This window comes from Mauremys reevesii, linkage group 1 (genome assembly GCF_016161935.1).
Source record: "Mauremys reevesii isolate NIE-2019 linkage group 1, ASM1616193v1, whole genome shotgun sequence".
Taxonomy (NCBI): Eukaryota; Metazoa; Chordata; order Testudines; family Geoemydidae; genus Mauremys; species Mauremys reevesii.
Genome location: NC_052623.1, coordinates 309,038,241 through 309,061,131, shown reverse-complemented (window position 1 = coordinate 309,061,131; position 22,891 = coordinate 309,038,241). Strand labels below are relative to the sequence as shown.

The window sequence follows — 22,891 nt, the reverse complement described above, 5'->3', positions numbered from 1 at the left end:
TCATTTGATCACTATCTGGTGGTTGGATTTCAAGGACTGTATAGCTGTTTTTTCAGTGATAGAGAGATTGTGGTGAAATGTAACATCTGTTGAGGATTTCACAGTGATTTTTTTTCCTGAAGAAATCAACATAATGATCCACTGTGTGGTCTCATTAATGGGGGGTGTCCAGTCAGATTATTCTATTTTCTTATGACAGTTGATAGGGCTGTGGTAGTTGTCGAATAGTCTCATCTTTGTTGTAAAAGAATTCCTTGAGTCAAAGGTGGTGGGAGAATTCTTCTAGTTCTCCACATGTTAGTATGGAGGTGGTAGGGCAGAAATTTAGTGCTTTGGAGAATAAAAATCTTTCAGGTCCAGTTAGGGGAGTCTTGACATGTTGATAATGTTGTGGTATCATGTAGTGTCCATGCGGTGGATCCTGGAGTTGTGCTTTCTCCTGGAGGTGCTGTTCTGTTGGTTGTCCTCCTTCATGTTTGAAGTTTCCATTTTACATAGCTAAATTCAATATCTTCCATAGTTGTTTGCCATCTAAGATACACTATACATACTTTATATAGGAGTGTTGTTCTTAGTTATTTGTATTATAGTACAGCATACAGAACTCAAATGATCAGGGCTTTACTGTTCTGGGAGCTGTATGAATAAGTAAAAGGAAGACTCTCTCTGCTCCCGGAATCTAGGTATCAACTGCTTTAGAATCTGAGAATATCTGAACAATAAAAGGTTCATTACTGTACCTCAAAGTAACAAAATATATACATATATGCAGATTTTAAAAACTCCACTAGTTTCTAGTTTTCAGTTATACATATTTGGTCAGTGTATTCCTCTACAATCTAAATCCATGCTGGAATAAACAAGTAGGTCTGGGTGAATTTTTTCAGTGCAAACATTTTTTCAGCCAACACTTGAGATTCAGTGACACCTGAATTCACAAAATGTTTATGTCAATTTCACTTAATTGTTGTGGTTGAACCCACCTCCCCACAACTATCCCTCAAAAATCTGAAAAAGGTAATTTTTTTGTTTTTGTCATTTTTTGAAACAAAATGTTTAGATTTTTCAATTCAAAATGACTTTTCATTCCAAAATTGTCTCTAATTTTATTTTAAATTAAAAAAAAACCATTAAGAAATGCTCAAAATCAAAATGAAACGGGACAAATGAAATGTTTAGTTTGACCCAAAATTATTTTGGTTTTGATTTTTCAGAATTGCCAGTGAACCAAAAAAACCCGTCTAATTTTTATAGCTGTATGGCATTCTGGATGCAATGTTAATATAGTGGGGAACAAACTAGACTCAAATACTTTGGATGTATGCTAAAGTAGTAAAATGCACAAAAGCTGCAGGACAAAGCAAAGGCTGAGAAAGCCAAGTTAAACAGTACAGAGTGCAGAAGGATCAAGGAGGATAAAGCAAAAGGAAATGCAGTGTTGGGCAAGCTCGTATTCAAATACATAAAGCTGCAAAAATAGCACTGGCAAAGTAAAATCAATCTGTAAAAATATTCCCATTTATTTAAAGCCAACAACACAGTATGGAAACCCCATTCTTATCCCATTTTTCCATTTACTGTCATGAAGTGTCACACAAGCAAGAATCTATAAAACTGGTTTTAATTTAGCATGCACTGTCCTTGATGCTGCTTAAAAAAGGAAGAGTGTCAGGAAGGATTCAATGGCCTACTATAATCTATTAATCCCTGTTTTTTACCAAATTAGTAGTACCTCTTTAAAGGAGATCCTATGAAAATTGAGTTTACATCACAATGGAGTGAGTACTGACATGCTGTATGCTCCAGTCTCAGCAAATCCCACCCTTCTTCCATGGCAGCAGAGGCTCTAGGTACAGTGGAAGGGAACAGGTATAGTTCTGATACACAAGCCCACATGGGGGTTATGGACCCTTTACAGTCAGCAGAGCACAGCTCTGCAGCAGCTAGATGTGTGTCCCTCTCATGGAGGAGGAGTGCAGAGCAGACTCAGATACTGCATCCTCAGGAGTGAAATACCAGACATAGATTATCTCTGCAAACAATGAGAATGAAGGATTCCTTTCCCCTTGCCCTGTGCAAAGCATGGCTCCTCAGCCGTGGCACATAAAGAAGGGTTTAGCCAGGACCGATTACCATATCTTCCGCCACATACTACACAACAATTTAAAGCATTCTCCTGGCATGAGGACACTTTCTTTTTCCTTCTTTCTCCCCCTCATTAAATATCTTACTTTTGTTATTTTTAAAAGGGAGCAAAAGATAGATGTGGTAGACTCATAAATAGAAACAAGGCTATTTGCATTAGGTGGAGCTGTGCCAAAATGGAACATACTGGAATACTGCTAGGGAAATGATCTATTGAGGGACAATTTATGTCATATAGCCACCTGCCTGTGTAGGGGAGATGTGAAACTGCTACTCCAGGGGAGCTGCACAAAGCCAGATCTGGTGAGCAGAGGAAACGCACATGCTTTACCATCCCTGAGGAGGCTGCTACACAGGTCTGTTAAACTAGTCATGCTGACTAGCCCCACCTCCTCACCCCTCCCCCTCTATGAGGCGGGTGCACTGAGGAGGCAGTTCCAGTATTCCCCTAACCACAAGGGTACTATAAATGGCCTTTGGATTAGGTGTGTAGGAATTCATTGGAGGAGGCCTTTGAAGGGCCAGTCTGTCTGGCTGAAAATGGTGGACATTGTCCCTGTGATTACTGATAATACAGTGCTGCCAACTCTTGCAGTTTTATCATGAGTCTTGTGATATTTGGTGTTATTCTTAAAGTCTTAAGTCCAGGACTCCTGTGATTACAAAGGAATCTCAGCTTTCATTTTTTAAGTAAGTTGATAGCCCTCAATTGTGGAGAAAATCTTCAAAACGTTGCTCCAAAAGCTCCAAAACTAGAAATAAAAAAAACACAACTTTTTTTTCTAAATCTCATGATTTTTAAACCAATCTCATGATTTTGGGGACCTGACTCAGGATTTTGGAATGCTTGAGGGTGAGCAATAATGTAACTATACTAGAAAGATATTACAGGACTGAATAGAAGCTTATACTTTTTAAATTGCCCATTTCATTTTAAGCAGTCTCTTAACATGTTTGAACCTCTTACGCATTTTGTCCCATCTTGCATTTAGCTTGGACGCTCTAGTTTCCTTCTGCATATCTGAGAAACAGCTCTGTGAAGCTGAAAAGCTGGTCCTTTCCCCCAACAGAAGTTGGCCCAATTCAATATATTAGCTCATCTACCTTGTCTCGCTTATATCCTGGGACCAATACAGCTACAACAACAGTGCAAACAGCTTATGAAACAGAGCATTTGAATTAGTTCTCTTACAGCATTTTCTCTGAGGACATGAGAGTCCTCCAGGTATAACTGAACCACAGATACTTTCACTCCTGGGTACTGCATCTGGAGACTTGAGACTTAAGGGATAACAGTTCCACTGTGAATGAAGAGGATGGCAAGATAAAAATGACAATATAAAAATTATTTCCTATTAAAATATACTCCATTGTATTTTTTTCCAATTTTGCTTGTTCTTTATCTTGCCATTCACCTGTATGTCTGTTAGTTAATCACTAACATTTTCTCAGCTTGCCCAGAATATAATAGCTTGCCTTGTTTTGAGTTTTGTTTCCATTGATTTTATTTTATAAATGCTTTGTTATAAAATGTCACTCATACAGCTGATTTTATGTTGCTTAAAAATATCTTCCTGCCAGCAGCTAATAAAATTACATTCTCTCAACATTGCAGAAGTTAACTCTTCCAGTTTTAATTACTTTGTACAGAAACAATTATCTTCTGAGGGTTGGGAAAATGTCACACAAGCATTAGATAATTGGTGTTAGTTGGGCCTCCACTTTCCTCAGACCTGTTTAACAGAGGAAAAGGGCAAGAGGACCCCAGTGAACTATGATAATCAGCAAATAATTAAATAGACCTTGTTGAAATATTTTTATGGAAAGATTTCTTGGTGAAAAATACAGTTATGTCAAAATTAATATCGTTCAAGGGAAGATGTTAATGCCAAAAAAAAAAAACTTTTGCACAGGAGATGTCAAAATGAAAATTTGAAACAAAACACAATTTTTCATTGTGTTTCAACTTACAATTTTGTTGCAGTTTCTTAGTTTAATAACTCCAAATGAAGTTCAAAACTTTCTGTGAGAAAACCAAATTTTTTCAACTGAAAAATTTTAACAGATATTATGTTTTAAATTTTTCATGGGAAAAACCAGTTTTGTGTAATGCTCTTATATTAAAGAAGTTCTTATAAACATTGGATTTACTTTGTAACTGAAGAAAGGCTAACAAATTGTGTGCATTTTTATGGTGGGTACATTGGGCTAGAAATATGCTGCAGGAATTGTGATGAGATAGATTCCTGTTATTTGAAACTGGGGATCTTGTTTCTAATCAACACATATGTAAAACATTTTTAATCTTATTTAATAACTGAAAATATTATGCTTCTAAAAACATATTTCTTGGGGTTTTTTAAGTACATACTAAAGCAAGTCCTCTCTTCTCTTTAGATGATGCTCAGAACTCAGTAGCAATGGAACTTGAAGAGTTGATTTTTTTTTCTTTATTGCTGTAGGAGACAAAATATGAGGAAAAATAAGGGGAAGAGGAGAATATTCACAGGATTCTTTGTAGAAGTGTTATCAACTCTTTAATGAATGGAAGGTTTTGAAAACTATATTTCAAAGGTAACCAAGCCTCAGGTGAAGAGTAAGTTATTTAGAAAATTGTGAGTTATAATGAGAGCCAAAGCTGACACTGAGCTTAAATGTAATAATGGTAAAAGACCTTTGAAACATTAAATTCCAAAAAATATCAAACATCATCATTATAGGTACTAAGGAACTCTTTTTGCAATAAGAATAATTTTTTTAAAGCGATAATAAAACACACTTCTAATTTTCCATAGAGGAATAAAAATTGCAGGAATTTGACCATAAAATGTTTCCTTTTATGATGGTGTCCTTTCTATATAGAAAAATAAAATGTTTATATACCAGAAAACATAATGGTCTATTTTGTTTACCTCAAAAGCTTCTTAAATGAAATTGCCTTTGCTGCAGTACCTGCAGTAGAAGCAATGTGTTGTAGTGGAGGTTTCAGTCCAACCTACTACAGCAAATATAGCACAACAACTCACTGAAGCAGTCAGAGGCCCTAAAGTTAATCAAACTGCATGCAGGAATAAGGATCTGAGCTTGCAGATCCATTTGCAGGATTAGACTTTAACTCATGATCTGAAGTAGAATGAAATCAATGGAATGACTCGTGTTGATTTCAAGAGGCCTTGGTTTGGCTGTTTAGTTGGTGATTCCACTGAGTAGTAGAAATGGGTATTGACATATAATTTAATAAGGGGGAAATCCTGTCACCTATCACCAAAGCTAAATAGGACAATTAAAATGCTAACATTCTTAAGCACCAGAAATTTCTGTTCTCTTTTTCTCTTCTAAAAAACCCAAGGAGATTAATTGAAGTAAAAAAATGCTATGATTAATGCAAGATTGAAATGCATAATTAAAAGCAATAAAAATATTCAAAAGCTAAGGGACCAGAGCCTCAACTGGTGTAAATGGGTGTAGCTCCATTGACTTTGACAGGTACATCAGCCAAGGTGTTGACTCCAGGGTCCCACAGGAAAGTTAACTGCTCCGTGCCCCGTAGACAGAGGAGAGGGTCAGGCTCAATATCTCTAACAGAAAACCATGTGGTATTATTATTAGAAAACTTGTTTTCTTTGGTTCTGTGTTAAACAGTAAAACATCTAGGTCCATATTCTCCCCATCCTTCCTCCATTGTGTAAAGGGAAGCAAAATCACAGAAATGCCCTAGATGGTCTATGCTGAAGGTCAAAAGTCTACACAAAATATTCTTCTCTTTATGCAGTCTTCAGTTGCCCCTCCTTAAAAAAAAATGCTTGCGGTTCATTGGCCTCATGTGATAAAGGAGAAGTAGCAAGAAAATGGGTGTTTGTTGCAGTAGGAAAAGTCAAGTAACAGCTGCTCAAGTATCATGCCTCTATCTTCAACATTATGGACTTTCTACTCATATAATAGGGGAAATTAATGTTCTATGCTGTGAGACCTCCATTGGGAGAGCCACAAACTGTAAGCAGCTAAAGGCAACATGGCCACTAAGCAGCTGTTCTGATGGTGCTTGAGGCAGCCCTCGAATGAGAACAAAGGTGATGGGGAATCTCCCGACTGTAGCATTGTTCCATGGTATGTGCAATGTATATTCTCAAACATGTTGGTCCTATACTGTTCATGTTATGGAGATAGTACACTTTATCCACTGTGTCAGTCCATTGGGCTATCCTCTTTGCATGGAATATCCAATAAATCTGTGGGACAATTAAATTCATTCAGATTTCTGGGTAACTTTTCCCATTCCGTGGCTTTCTGTCTGGGAGGGGAACATATGGGCCACAGAAATTTTACTAGCAGAACTATTTATTAGCAGGTCAGTCACTCACTTTCACACAATTGGCCATTAAATCTAGACAGCTAACTCTTGGAAACAAGTCATTAAAAAAGATCTTAAGGTAATTAAGTATTGTACTGGTAAATCAAATAAAAAAGCAATTTAGCTTATGTAAAGTGATTTATTGGCTCTTCTTTTATACTGCAGTCATTATGAATGTGAAATTTTCACACAACTTTGCTCACCAAGGACACTGACAGTACAAAACATCATAAATATTCTTGTAATATCTTCTGCAGTGAAACATGTCTCCCAACCGTAGGTACCACAAAAGCACACAAGATGCTGATAGGCAATGATTACTATTCCTCAAATATGTGCAACATAAGATAAATTATTTATCAAAAGGCAAATGGATATGATTATGCATTCCTAAAATGTGTTTTCTCTTCATCTAAATAGTAAATTGAATTTAAAATAAGGCTAACAGCACATAGAACAGCATATACGAATACAGCACTGTGGACAGAGTAGATGTGTAGGTACAGTATATATTTAAAATTACAAGTCTGGTAGTGTTTCCAGTATTAACTGTGTTTTATAGAGTTAAAGGGTTATAACTTGACAGTCAACATTTGCTCTGAGCTAAAAACTCACTCAACAGAGTTTTAGCCAGGGACAACCTTTTAAATGAAAATTGTACAGGGAAAAACGGTACTTGGGGTTATCAAAGTTAACAAAAACATTTTTTAAAACTATCAGTCATTACATACCTAAGATTAATATGGGTGTATCAGTGCTGCATAGAAGTTATATTTCTCAATAGGCAGAAACAGTTCTACAGTAAGTAAAGCTGCAGAAAAACCTTGTTTATTACAGTAGTTATTCGACTAGTAAGCCAACGGATGGGAAAACCTTAATATGCATTTTAGCCTCTTTCCTTTACATTTCCTATTGCCATATGTTTTTCATCTTAAACTACCACTATTTTGAATCACAGATCCAGTACCAAGATGGCATTCCTTAACAGATAATATATTGAACATGTCTTGTCCCATGTGGAAGAGTGAGCTAAGGTAATTTCATAAACAGACTTTGGTACTTAAAATACTGCTTCATATTTTCAAATGAAAAGTCTGAATAATGATTCATAATTTCTCCAAGTGATTTTTTCCCCGGTACAGTAAGATACTATTCATTATACAGGCAGCTGTTGAAAATAAATAAATAAATATAAAACAAATAGAAGAAACAGAGTGTTGATAGCAATGAATATAAATCAGAAGTTAAGAATTGTAGAAAATTCATAAGGAAAGCCAAGAGACAAAGGACAATATCAATGGTCAGCAGTTAAGGATAATAAGAAGGAGCTTTTTTAAAATAAATTCGGAACAAAAAGAATCCTGAAAATGGTATTGATACATTACTAGATGGAAATGGTAAAATTATCAGTAATAATACAAAAAAGACAGAGGTATTCACTAAATATTTCTGTTCTGTATTTGTGGAAAAAACAGATGACATAGTCTCATCATTTGTTGATGATAACATTCTTTCAATTTCACTAGTATCTCAGAGGGGTGTTAAACAGAAGCTTCTGAAGTCACATATTTTTAACTCAGTAAGTTCAGATAACGTGCATCTAAGAGTTTTAAAGGAGCAGGCTGAGGAACTTGCTGGACAGTTGCTGTTGATTTTCAATAAGTCTTGGAGCACTGGAGAAGTTCCAGAAGACTGGAAGAAAGCTAATGTTGTGCCAGAAAGATGACCCAGGTAACTCTAGGCCTCTCAGGATGACATCTCCTGGGCAAGATAATGGAGTGGTTGATATGGGACTTGATTCATAAAGAACTAAAAGTGGGTAATGTAATTAATGCAAATTAACATGGGTTAATGGAAAACAGTGATAAAGTTTGCAGATGACCCCAAAATTGAGGGAGTGGTAAATGATGACGACTGATTCAGAGCAATCTGTATCACTAGGAAAACTGGGCACAAGCAAATTACATACATTTTAATGCAGCTAAATGTAAATGTATACATCTCAGAACAAAGAATGTAGGCCATACTTACAAGATGGGGGACTCTCTCCTAGGAAGCAATAACTCTGAAAAAGTTTTGAGGATAGTGAAGGATAATCAGCTAAATATGAGCTCCTAGAGTGAAGCTGTGGCCAAAACAGCTAATGAAATCCATGGATGCATAAACAAGGTAATCTCATACAGAAGTAGAGAGGTTATTTTACCTCTGTATTTGGCACTAGGGTGACCACTGTTGGAATACTGTGCCCAGTTCTGGTGCCCACAATTCAAGAAGGATGTTGATAAATTGAAGGGGGTTCAGAGAAGAGCTAAGAGAATGAATAAAGGATTAGAAAACATGCCTTTTAGGGATAGCTCCAAGGAGCTCAATCTATTTAGCTAAAAAGTACCTACAGGGGAAACAAATATTTAACAGGTTCTTCAATCTAGCAGAGAAAGGTATAACATGATCCAATTGCTGGAAGTTGAAGTTAGACAAATTCAGAGTGGAAATGAATACATTTTTAACAGCGAGATAAATTAACCATTGAAAGAATTTACCAAATGTAGTGGTAGATTCTCCATCAATGACAATTTTAAAATCAAGATTGTTTTTGTAAAAGATATGATCGAGGAATTATTTTGGGGAAGTTCTTAGGCCTGTGTTATACTAGAGGTCAGACTAGATGATCATAATGGTCCTTTCTGGCCTATGAATCTATATATTATTGTTATTATCATTATTTTATTATTGTTGTTGTTGGACCAGAGTACTCTTTGACTTCAATGTGAATACAGCCTAAGCAAGGACTGAGTACTTGACCCATTGTAATTGTTACACACATTTCTAAATCATCATTATAGCTCATTTTAAATTATTATTAGCAATATGTGAAATATAAAGGTTTAGTTATGGCTGAAAACATGTATTTAAATGCATATTCATTTAATATATATCATTAAATGCTGTTTTGGTTTTATTTCCCCTCAAAACAAGGGTTAGTTTAAAAAAAGGGGGGGTGTATAGGATTTTTCTTAACAATTTATGCATCACTGATTTCTTAGTGATTGCTGGTATATTTATTGGTTTGATTTTTAGTAAAAAACAACTTCTGAAAGAAAAAACCTACAGTCTTCCTATATGCAAAATTCCTATTGATGCTAATGGGAGTTTTACTTGCATAAGACTGCAGAATCAAGTCTTTTCTGTTAAAAAAGCTTTTTTCAAATTAAAATTAATTTAGTCTCTCAAAAGCTATTGTAGCTGCAACTCTTGCTATTTAATAAAACATCTGTCTCACAGGTCAATGTAAGAAACAATTATGGGCTGACCTCACTTGAAAAGTCAGGCACCTCTGAAAATAAGGACTAATGATGCCCTAGGAATAAATTAGGTACTTTGCCTACCTACAGGTGGCTACAGACAAGTTGGATTGTTATTTTCAAAATTGCAAGCCCCAGTGTGAGTCTTCATGACTAACGTCTCTCTGTTGACCAGCTTTGTAATGAGACAGCCGGAAGTGTCAGCATTCTCAACAGCATTCTCAACAAGCACTTTAAGACATGACATAAATACATTGCAACCTCCTGGCTAAAAAACATCAAGACCAAACTCAGAGGTAGGTTGAGTATTTGTGGGAATGAAGGAATCCTGGATTGGAGGTTCAGTTACAGTTTTGAATAACTGTTTAAATTGGCAGCTGTACCCCAAATAGAAATAAATACTGGACTGTGTATTTAAAGGAAAAAGGCAACGGCCAACCAGCAAAGGGATGAGATACCAAACAAAGGGCTGACCCAGTCACTGTAATCTGTCTCTGAGGTACTTTCTGAAGTAGAGAATGAAGATGATTTTATGACTCAGTTATGAGGAAAGGTTAAAGGAGTCCTGATGGGAAAAGAGGAGAGTCTGAAGTACTGTCAAGCCTGCACATGAGAACACCCTCTTGTTTGATGTTACTGCCATAAAATAGCCCAGAATAATACAACTCAGATCCCCCTTTAAACAAAACCCACCTTTGTTAATTAATCATTATATATATTACACTAGACTCTATAGACTCCAACAGTGTTGGAGCTTCATTGTGCTAGGCACTGTACATATATAGAGTCACTATCATGAAGAGCTTTATAGTCAAGACGGACAAAAGGAAGGAGATAACCAGGGTGACTTCCTATCTCCTTTCTATAGACAGAGGCGGCTCCAGGCACCAGCACGCCAAGCGCGTGCCTGGGGCGGCAAGCCACGGGGGGTGCTCTGCCGGTCGCCGCGAGGGTGGCAGGAAGGTTGCCTTCGCTGGCATGCCTGCAGCGGGTCTACTGGTCCCGCGGCTTCAGCAGACCTCCCACAGGCATGCTGCCGAATCCGCAGGACCGGGGACCTCCTGCAGGCAAGCCGCTGAAGGCAGCCTGCCTGCCATGCTTGGGGCAGCAAAATACCTAGAGCCGCCCCTGTCTGTAGTGGGAAGACTGAGGCACAGAGACATTAAGTGACTTTCCCAACTTCACACTGAGTACGTGTAGCAGAGTTAGGCAATAAATTCAGACCTCTTGAGTGAGGGCTTCAACCATAAGCCTAGCCTTCCATTCTAAGCAATTGATTTTTGACAGTCCTTTTAGTGGTCACTTAAGACATGGTTCACTGTAGACATTTTCAAATGAAGAAAGGGATGAATGAAAATAGAGATTCTTGTTCTTCTGGCAAGGTGTTCAGAAACGGGCCTAATGAAAAAATCAGAAAGCTAGGAATAAATAAAGAACTCAAGCAGAATTAGTTCTTGAAAGAGATACTGAGGTAAGGCCAAATTCTCTCTTCAGCTGTGTGCTTGGCTCTCAGTACATTCAGTAAAAATATGATAAATGTACAGGAAAGTAGGATTCAGACTCAGTAATTAAAAATACAAATGGGTATGCATTCAGGAATTAATTCAGAGAAGTCTTGTGGCCTGTGTTATATGGGAGATCAGACTGGATGATCACAATGGGCCCTTCTTGTCTAGGACTCTATGAATCTATGTCAGCCAAATGGCCTTTTCACATTACTAAAAATGTCTTTGTTTCACTAGCAAAGCTTTATGCTGTTCTACTGCTGTTCAATCTCATCCTGCCCAAAGCAGCTGAAACTACGTCTTAGTGAGAAGATATGACACTCCTGGAGTGTACCTGTAAACAAGGGTTTTCAGATCCCAAAGAAGTGATAACTTAATTGTTTCTCTCCAGGTAGTGTCAGGAATAAATCAATGGGGACACAGCTCCTCTGTCGGATAAATGGTACAAACAAGAGTGCTTTTACCTAAAAGTACTCTTTTATTAGGTCTGAAGCACATACAAACATATATGTTGTAGCAGTAGGTTCACAACACCCCAAACTTTTATAATTAGTGAAAATCTGAGATGGTTCTGAGTAATCGACAGCCAGGCTTATGGGGGCCCTCCTTCCACCCAGCTACTGGGGAGTTTAGGTGTCAGCTCCTTGCCTGAAAAGAAAAGCTTCCTTGGACTGCTCCAAAGTGTATTCCTTTGCTTAATCTTTTATAGCTAACTTAAACAAAACACATAACTCATAGTGACTCCTAGAGGGTCACCAAAGTAACCCCTAATAGGTCACCAATTCTCCTAATTTCAGCAAATTACTCATTCTCAAAACATTTCTGGTATTTCTAGTCATAATCAGAATAAAACTTATATGTCAGGGCTCTTAAAACCAAGGTCGGCTGTCCAAACATTCCTTCCATGCTCATTGTACATTAACTCTCTCTCCCATCCACCCATTCTAATTAGCAAAACTGAAATCATGCAGCTGTTTAGCCTTGCCTCTCAGAGCCCTAAGAGTATTGCTGGCTATGTGGTATTTGGTTTTCAGCTAGCAGTGGCTGGACAAACAAAATGGCTGACTGCAGTAATGTCAAGTTCTGGGATTACGTACCCAGGGTTGTGAGGCACCTTGCTACCACCTGCCCTTAGTGTGAGGAAGCCTTGTCTGCGCCTACTAGAAACCATCCCCCTGACTCCACCAGCCACAGGCAATACAAACACTCTTCTATAGGCCTGTGCAGGCCCCGCTGGCTCTCAGCAGGTTTACGATAGGCACACTCCAACCCTTGAGCCCTCCAAGCATCTCCCTGAGTGTCCAGCTCCTGATCCACTAGACATGTGCAGTATTCACAGATTTACTGCGTCCAAAGAAACAGTGCACTCTACCGTACTAGTTCCACTTCAAATCACTGCTCTGCTTAACACACAGTACTTAGATACGTTTATAGTAAAATCATATATAAGTTTATTTAACAAAGATTCAAGTAGTAGCAAGTTAATGTATTGGAAACTTATATAAAATAAAATCATAACCCATTCTAGAGCCTAGACTTAATTAACTAGATGTTCTCATTCTTGTAGAATAATGCTCACCCAAAATCCTTGCAGCATTTTACAAACAGGCTTGGCAGTGATTTTTCATTCATGAGACAGACAGGCTGCCAGCTTGTCTCCTGGGTCAAGGATCCAGTGTGTTCCTTTGCCTCTCTAGTTACACAAAAGTCCCATCAGGATATACATCCTGATGTTTTGTTTCTTCCTGTAGCTTTTCTCTCTTGTAGATTTTACAACCTTTTGACTGTCCCCTGCCTCAATATGCAAATAGGCTTTAATTGTGAGGCAGAGAATACACAATACAGATATGACCAGACAGGGAGATAAGTGTTTGTTACCTCCTGTCTGAAGAGAACATGTCTGAGGCGTATCACCTCCTGGTGAATTGTCTTAACTCCAAGATCTTAAGAACATAATTTTCAGCATAGATACATAACTCCTTAAATATTATCTATATATAAATATCACAATGGTTATGATGACCAGTGGGGTACTGGTTCTTGGTAAAGACCTTACATGCCATGCTTCAATTAAATATTATGCATATATCCGACCCATGGGATCTCTCTAAAACCTTATGCAATCCCTGTGCCATCTGCCAGTTGGCAATAAGAAGTCCCTGGGTCATAGGAGAAATGAGGAATATTTACTTTCTTTGCATTAAAAATGGTTTATAAAACCTATACCAGCTATGAGCTAAAAGCATTTCCTGGGTAATTAGTAACATCTTGGGAAATCCAATGATTCAGCTGGAGCCCATTAATCCTCAGGAAATTAATGTCCTATGCCAAGGTCATTATTGCATTAAAATACTTTCAGATCAAAAATAAGAAATCTTAAAACTAATTTACTAAGCTTATTTCTTACATTATAGAACTGGGGACATATTCCCAAATTATGTTGATGTAGCAGTTATCCATGAGGTCATTGGTGTTGCACTGATGTAGGTGAGAGAATTTGAACCCTGAGCTCCTCTTAGTTAATTCACAATGTCTACCTGTAAAGCAAATGTGTTGTTCAGCTTCCCATATTTAGGACCTGTAGATAACTGCATGACTGGAAAATGGAGCACTTGATGGACTGGAAGAAATCAGGGATAATCCTGTGCCAGCAATTTAAGTTGTTAGAGTTGCTGTTCTGTAAAATAAAAGCAATGGGAAAAAATCTCTGCTGATGTGAACTCTGGAGCTCTGGTGACTTCAGTGAGTCTTCTTCAGAGGAGCTGCATCAGTTTACCCCAGCAGGGTGCTTGCCTCATTAAGTATAGTATGTCATTACTTTGTTTTCAATTAAATGAAATCCCATAACCTTGTAGAGTGTTCTGTGGTACTGCACATTTTAAACCAAATCAGCAAGTGCACAGTAGAAGATCTATTGCAGCCCATGGTAGGATCAGTGCAGACTGCTGTTCTTCCCTGAGAGCCATTTTGCCTGAGGCAAGCACAGGGCCTCCTGGAGAGAAGGGATAGCATAGCTCCTTGTCACTGACTCTATTGCAGCTTGCAATTGACCCCTAACATATAAAGACTTGATATAAAATGTACACTACTATAGACAATCATATAATTGGTTCTGATTTAAATTAATTAAATATAAAATGTAGGTTGTCTCTACCATCTACTTTCATGTAGGGTGTCTGCCATCAACATTCTCATCTCCCAATTTAGGAAGGGTTAGCAATGAAAGTGGCACTATTCTGGGATGCTAAAGAAGCCTGAGGGGGTTAAGTGCCCAATTTCTATTGACTCTTAATAGGTGCTGGGTATGTAGCTTCCTTAGGCTCTTTTGAAAATCCCAGCCAAGTAGCGCAAACGGTTCACATAGGTTAATCCAATGTGCTGAGGGGCAAAGAGACAGCGAGGGAAGGTTCTTGTCGCTATGCACCCCTTACCTCCTTCCATATCTGTTCATGCCTCGGCATAATTTAGCCCTAGGTGGTCAATGAAATTCAGTCAAATTACAATAAAGGTTATCTTTTAGCTAAATGGGAAATGACCTAAAGCATACAAAATGGATCCAAAGCATCCCTAGAGTAATTTAATTGATTTCTGTAGAGTTATTTTAGGGATTACTTTGGCTCAATATGTTTAATAATGAAGGTTTTGTGCAAATGTTCATAACTTTTTAGGAAGATTATGCTCAGATACTTAACAGTACAATATCCTCCATTTGTTGGGAGGGTAACAGGGATCTCTCAGTGCTCATTGGCTCCTTGGTTCCTTCTAGTGTAGTTTTTGAAAGAAGAGTATTAACATTTAATTCATTCATAGGCTGGTGAGATATTCTAAATAAGCCTATATTGAACATTAAATTTAAATATATGTTCTCTAAGATAAAAAGAAAATGTGTTGGAAAATAAGGAAAATAAAAAGATCACACAAAAAAGTGGAAAAACAACAAAATTTGGTTTTAATATGAAATGCTCCCAAAATGGGCACAAATAGCTATAAAAATAACATTTCTGTGCAACTGGCTACTAAAAGCATTTGGTCTAATTGATAAAGCACAAGGCTGGGAGCCAGAAGGTCCTTCTGAGTTCTTTTCCCAGCTCTTCTGTGATACTAATTGGCCTTAAGTATGCTGCAGTGAACTAGCTAGTGTTTAAAAGTACTATGACTTTTTATGCACTAGAATAAGAATTGTTCAACCAAGATCTAAGTTATGAGAAGAAAATTAAGGAGTTGGACTTACTTTCAATGGGAAGAGAGAAAAACTTAAGATAACCTAGTAGAAACTTTCTAAAACATTAAAGGGATTGATAAAATTGATTGGATGCATTTTTCACACTGGTAAGGATTTCAAGGACAAAGGCACAAAATATGCAGAGTCATGCTCAGATGTGATAAGTACACTTGACCTGACATGAGGTATAGACGTACTAGACTGTACAAACAGAGCTCTCCTTGGAGCTAAACTCAGAAGAGTGCTCTATTTCATGGACACTGTACAGTAATGAAACAGCTGCCACACACTAGTTACCCAATAAGATTATAGTCTTTCACAGTACTTTACAGTGTATTTCTTATTTCTTACCCAAAGCCTGATACTATTTTTAATCTATTGTCTTTCTTCGGGTTTTATAGCATTCAGTGTTGTAAAAACTAATGTTTTCCAAGAACACGTATCTGTAATAGAAAAAAAAGTCACAAAATAATTCCCTTTAAAAGGAGGCTAAACTGAATTCTGGTTGAGGAGTCCAGGACAACTTTTAGAGCTAGATTGTGAGCAGTTAATCAATCACACGGGGCCTGCTGATGCAAGTAATGGATTGCTAAGGCCACATTCTAGCCCTTCTGCCCTATGCTTTTCATTACATTCTTTCAACAGCACCTTTAGAATAGTTTAGGGCATTTTCAAATGCATGCGCTAAGGTGTGCCCTGTTTTGTTTACACATACACTTTCCAATGTGTGTGCACAGTTTTGCCTGCACATATTGACATATCCATAAGCAAATCAGGATTTACGTGCATGTTTTGCTACTGTCCTACATTTTGCTACTTTTTCTTATTTTATTTCCACCTTCATTTCTGAGTGTTAGGTTCTGAAAGAAATCAGGTTGTAAACTTTGTTTCCTCCCTTCCTCCACACCCTCTGTATTGTGTAGCAGATGGTTTATTGATTTAATTAATTACATTTACTATATGTTTAGAATTATTTTAGCATATTTAGCAAATTGTTTTCTCCCTCTCCATGAAACCTGTAGCAAATGTATGCATTGTCTCTGGTCGTCAAATGTGTATGTGTGCCTGGATCTTCAGCATGAGCTTTGTTTTCTAAAACACTCTGGTGAAAAACTTTCAAGGAGACACAAATGAGATGACATTTTGTATATGAATGACTTTCAAAATACATTTGAAATAGGATGTAGAGGAGCTTCTAATCAAATTGCATGAAAAAACTTTATACATCAAATGTAGGTGCAAGGAGATACTTGACATCATCATAAAATTCAGTGTTGGCCCTTTGTGCCAATAAAAGCCTGATACATAGAATGTTAGTTACAATTAAAGTCTACAAGAGTATATCTATAAAATGCACCCCATGGTCCCTCAGATAAAAAACAAATTCATCACAAAGGCAACTAATCTCCTTATAAATATAGATATGAAATGTAAAATAGTAGTGGGTGAAGTTCTTCATAAGGAAACTGCAATAAAAATAGAAATATTGACATGGCCATTTTGCAGCAGATAACGACAACAACAAAACACTGAAAAACAAAAGCACTTAAAATTGGGCAATAAGGTTTAGAGGAAAGTTAAGAAAAGCTAGAAAAATTCATCAGAAAAACCTTTCCACATCTTACGATTAGTAGTGACTGACTGCACATTTCACTGTGGGCCATTGTACAGGGGAACAAACAAAATAGCAAGTCACATCACATGAAATGTGCACATGCGTAATTAGTATGGAATCAGAGCCAGAATGGGAAAACAGGATAGTCTGCAATTTGGGGTCTTCCTTACAGTCAGAAAGCTTTTATTTAAGAAAATAACCTTGGATATCTCAGTGGAAATACAATAGGTACAGTGCTGTCACAGGTTAATAGATGCATTGTCATGAATTCATCTCACTGTTACTATGAATTATCGTTGCTTTCAATGGAGTCATCATGTAGTTTCTGGTTATTTCCTTTTATGTGTCAATTTTAAAAATCAGTCAATTTATAAATAATGAAAAATTCAAGACAAATTTAAATTTCCCACTAATTAATGTCTAATTCTTTGTCAGGACAGAATATTACAAAGAAAGAAAATACACAAAGTAAGTGAGCAGAATTTAATATGGAGCTTGATCTTAATTATGTTTCAGTCAGTGTAATTTATAGTCAGAGGGTCACTAGTATTGTTTTGGAGAATGCAAAACCCCAGAGAACCAACTGATAAGTATGAGACTGCAGAACAGGCCTATTCTTGATCCCACTGAAGTCAATGAGAATTTGGCCAGTAACTTCACTAGGATAAGAATTTGGAATATTATTGTGAATTATTCTCTATAAGCAAGTTTTTTGTGGTCTAAGTGATGAAATTATTTGAAAGCAACTAATTCCTGATTAGAGGAGGCCTACTACTAGTAGTCAATTTATTTCCTCTTTAAAATATTCAGTTACAGATGTTTCAAGACTTGAAACAGTTATTAAAGGTGCAAAATTCTTATCTGATATACAATCAAGTGACACTCCAGAGTCATAATGTCAATGTAATAAACTGCACCGATGTTAAGGGAAACTGCTCAGATTAGCACGTGAGAAAAAGCTGAAGTAATTTTACAAAAAGAAATATTTTTTAGATGAAGTGATGTCAATGTTATGGCTGACATTCCAAAATTCTCTTTAAAAAGAAGAATTACAAACTATGGCACAATAAAGGACATTTTACTGAAATGTGCATCTTACATAAATCAGATGGAGCAACTAAAAGTAGAAAGTTCTGTGAACTGTCTGTGACCTTGGCAATTGATTAAAATTCTAAATTCAGTCTTATTCTCAGCGACAATCAAGTAGGCTTTGTACTATATTTATGCACAGGAAGTGACTCTGAGACTGGCTTTCTCTGAGTTTTGTGTGCTTTTGCTGTGCTGCTGAGATGAGATTGTGTATCTGAAAGCCTTGTAAATAAAACCCGGTTAGTGTACCCTATCCTGTGCGGATCTCATTCCTGTGAGCAGTCTAAATGAAGATAATATATGGTGTCAGAATTAAAAGCAAGTTTACTATGGCTTTCATACAGAATAATACAAGAAATTTGCTGCCTATGGACTTTGAAACTGGAAGGACTGCAGAGAAATGAACTAGATTGAAGGAGTTACTGGAGCTGATCTTCACAGGATCTGAGGCAGTTAAGTGGTCTGCAGCCCAGAAAGCTGCTAACTTTCAAACATATTTTGGGCAAAAGGCAGGTATAGCTGCAGAGCATGAATCTCATAATGCAGATTTTGCAAACTTTTTGAGCTGAGCTCGCAATTTTTGTTTCCGCACCCTCCCCCAACCCAGACAAAAATAAACACATGCAAAAATATGCTTGATAGCTTACTCATAAACCTAACAGAGACCTTAACACAACTTTAATTACATTACCTACACCTGTAAGTTTCAAATACACAGATACTTACCAACGACATAGCCAAGGCTTCCTCAGCAGTGGGCTGCTTCTACCTTGCAACCAGGCTGCACTGCCAGGGCCAATACCTGGCCCTCTGCCCCTCCCCACTTGGGTTTCCAGGGTAGGGGAAGGCACGTATGACAGTCTCAGGGGGCAGAGCCAGTGCTGGACACAGAGGCTGCTGGGAGTGGAAATTGGTGCAGCCACAAGTGGATGTTGACTCTGACCCACAGGCTGGATGGCCTGTTGAGGAGAGTCAGGGGGTGGAGTTGGCACTCCCTCCCAGCCCCCTGTGAGGGTTAGCCTGGGTCATGCCACACAGGGTTGGCACGAGCTGCCTAGCATCACCGCTCACCCCCCCCAAATGTTCCTTCATGCCCCCCTATGGGGCCTGCCCTACAGTTTGAAAACCTCTGCTCCAAGAGCAAGCTCTCTGAAGCAGACAGCTCAAACAGCTTGTCTGGATTTCTCTTAGATGAGGCCTATTGCTTTTCATACAAAGGAAACTTTTCTATGAGAGAAATCAGAGACCTACTGAACAAATTTATAAGTGCTTAACCCAGCTATAGTTGATAACAGAAGATTGTGCTTTCACAGACAGTGCTAATATGCTGAAAGATAGGATCTTAATGGGATCAAACACAAAAGAAATACCAAAAAAATTACTAATGGAGGACACTTTAACATTAGCAAAAACCATTAGAATAGCCTGAGCACTACAGGCATTGAAAGAACAAATGAAAGTACTTTCCTAATATCTGTCACAATGTGCAGAGAGGTACAACCAGCAGTCAGACATGCACACTGCAAAAAGATAAGGGTTCAACAGCAGGGCACCAGCTTTATGCAGCATTAAAAAAAAATAGCACGTAACAAAGACACAGACACAGCAAGTTTGCTACAGATGTGGATGAGGATTGCATCATGCAAAGCAAGAGGAATGACCAGCACTTGGGAAGATTTGCATGAAGTGCCACAAAGCAAACCATTTTGCGCAAGTATGCCATGCAAGCACAGAAAAATACAGGGCATACAGTACATGCAACTGGAAAAGGAGAGGAGTTTCACAACAAAGACACTGCATTATTTTAGGCTATAATACAGAATAAGGAAAAGGATAGTGATGAAGCGTATGTAACTATTTTAATCAGTCCATGAAATTCAGAATTGACACTGGGGCACAAGTAAACTGCATCCCTGAGACAGAATGTAGGAAAAATCCAGCCCACACCATAACACTAACATCCTCTGTATCAGTGAGACTGGAAGGATATGGAGACCCTATACTCCTCATAGAAGGGACATGCAATGTTAAATGAACATACAAGAGAATATGTTAAAATCTAGATTTCTATGTATTAAATATGCCAGCAAAAGCAGTATTAGGACTGACAGTTTTAAAATCATTAAACTTGATAAAAATCCTAAGGGCAGTGGAATCCATAGAAGGACCTCACACAGAGAAGGAAATTAAGAAAAAAATGTCCTGACATGTTTGAAAGTGTGTGATGTCTACTGGGATATTGCAAAATCAAGCTGTCTACAAATGCAATGCCATAAGTGCATGCACTGTGACATTAGCAATAAAGCCCAACATGAAGAAAGAACTCTAGGATGGAACAATTGGGTATAATCGTAAAGGGAGAGGCACCATCAGAATGGATTAGCTTCATGGTTGCAGTAGAAAAGAAAAATCCTGATATGCAAGACCTTCAAGACCTAAACAAAGCAATAATGAGTAACACTATAGTCAACCCATCCTAGATGACATCACTCACAAGTGATCTGAAGCAAGTGTTTTCAGTGTACTAGACGCTCAGTTTGGATAGTGGCTGATCAGACTGGACAAAGAGAGAAGCAAGTTAATCACTTTCAACACTCTGATTGCAAAATGGTGCTTCAGAAGAATGTCCCAAAGGACATCTGCATAAGAGATATTCCACAAAAAGGTACAAGAAATACTACAAGGACTAAAAGGAGTCTAAGTCATTGTCGATGACATTCTAGTACATAGCAGGACCAAAGAGGAGCATAACAAAAACCTAATAGCACTACTCTCAAGATACAGAAAGTGCAACATAAAAATAAATCACAGGAAAATTCAAATCAGTGTAGAACAAGTGAGTTTCTTCGGTCAAGGCAATAACTTGCTCGACTTGGTATTCATGATGAGCTCATTTCAGATAATGAACCACAATACAAACAGGAATTTCACAGATCTGCCAAACACTGGGGTTTTATACAGATGTCTAGTAGTCCGTATTACCCACTGTCCAATGGGCTAGCTGAAAAATATGTACTAATAGCCAAGCAGATACATACCAAGGCATATGAAGAAAGTCAAGACCCTTAGTTGACTAAACCACTGAAGCACAGCTATGGAATCAGAGGCTTCCCCCAGATAAATGTTAATGAACAGCATGTTAAAATCACGTGAGACAGTATCAAAAGCCTTACTAAAGTGGAGATATATCTCAGCTATTGCTTCTCCCTTACCTACAAGATTTGTTACCCCGTCAAAGAACATGACCTGTGATGCTGCAATGGCAAGTGAAGAGAACACTAACCGTAATAGAAACAAGCCCTTAGAACTGACAACCAGGCAGAAAGACGAGACAAAACAATTACAACTGACACAAGCACAATCACCAGATGACACTACGGTTGTGCCTACAGTACAAGAAGCAACACTGACTCCAGGTATGGAAGAAGATTTCAATCCAAAGAGTGGAAGGATTGTGACACATCCTAATACTGTTATTAAGCAGGAATATTACCGTACATACTCATTCTTAAGCCGATTTTTTTTTTTAGTAAAAAAGGGAAGCACCAGAGAAGGGGGTCGGCTTATGAACGGGTGTAGAGAGGGAGAGGTGGGATACACACTCTCCCCCGCAACAGAGGGAGCATGGAGAGGCAGCACAGCCAGCAGAGCCAGAAGGGAAGAGGCGGGGCCAGAGTCTCTCCACTTCTGGCCACACTGCTCTCCCCCAGCTTCCGAAGCAGCTGCAGCTCTGGGGCTGGCAGGCTGCAGCCGTGCTGCTCGGCCCTGCCCCCCAGAGCAGGCTGTGGCCACACCGCCCAGCCCGCTGGAGCACTCTGCGGCTGTGCCGCCCGGTCTGGCCCACCGGAGCAGGCTGTGGCCACGCTGCCCAGCCTGCCGGAATAGATCCAGCCAGTTCAGAGACATCCTCCCCTGGTCCTCCCCAGATAAGGTGGGAAGGGATGGGATGGGGAGAGTGTGGGAATCCCGGACTAGAGGTGGGGTCATGTGGGGGGTGGTCACAGGGGTTACTCCCCTGATCTCCAGCTTCTCCCCCCCCCCCAAAAAAAATTCCCCACCAGTTGCTGTCTCAGTCAGGGTAAGCAGCTGGCATGCCGGGACACTTTGTTTACTTAGGTTAACCTCTGTGCCTGTGGACACTTGAGGTAAACAAACCATCTCGGCCCACCAGTGGCTTATCCTGATGGCCCGGGAGCCAAAGTTTGTTGAATTATAGGGTCGGCTTATGAACGGGTCATAAAAAATGTTCCATTTTTACTTATCCATCTTGGGAGCGTCGGCTTATAAACAAACCGGTTTATGATAGAATATATACGGTAGTAATGACATCGCCAGACTTTTTTTGGTGATGGAGGGGATGTATTATATTCATGCAGAGTTAAATAACTGGTGCACAATCCCTTTCAGATGGGCATAGGAATTGTCCCTAGAACTAGCTCTCTCTGAATATGTGTGTGCTGAGCTGCACTACTTAGAGCACCGTATGTATTTGAAAGCCTTGGAAATAAACCCTGTTTAGTTCACCCTATCCTTTGTGGATTTTCGTGCCCGTGAACAGTCTAAACGAAGACAATATATTTATAGAAATTAGATTCATAGGCCTGGATCCTCAAAGGTACTTAAGCACCTAACTCCCACTGGGGTTTAAGCACTTAAATACCT

The 22,891-nt window shown here is 38.5% G+C and overlaps 1 long non-coding RNA gene across 2 annotated transcripts; it reads left to right on the top strand.

The window, feature by feature from the left end:
* Window positions 1–4,621: 4,621 nt before the first annotated feature.
* On the top strand, window positions 4,622–18,997 carry LOC120381321. Of its 2 annotated transcripts, XR_005588027.1 has the most exons (4): window positions 4,622–4,719; window positions 7,455–7,530; window positions 17,576–17,608; window positions 18,574–18,997. It is a non-coding gene; the product is annotated as an uncharacterized LOC120381321 (long non-coding RNA). The 2 variants fall into 2 exon arrangements; XR_005588026.1 differs by lacking the exons at window positions 4,622–4,719; window positions 7,455–7,530 and adding an exon at window positions 9,945–10,094.
* The last annotated feature ends 3,894 nt before the right edge of the window (window positions 18,998–22,891 follow it).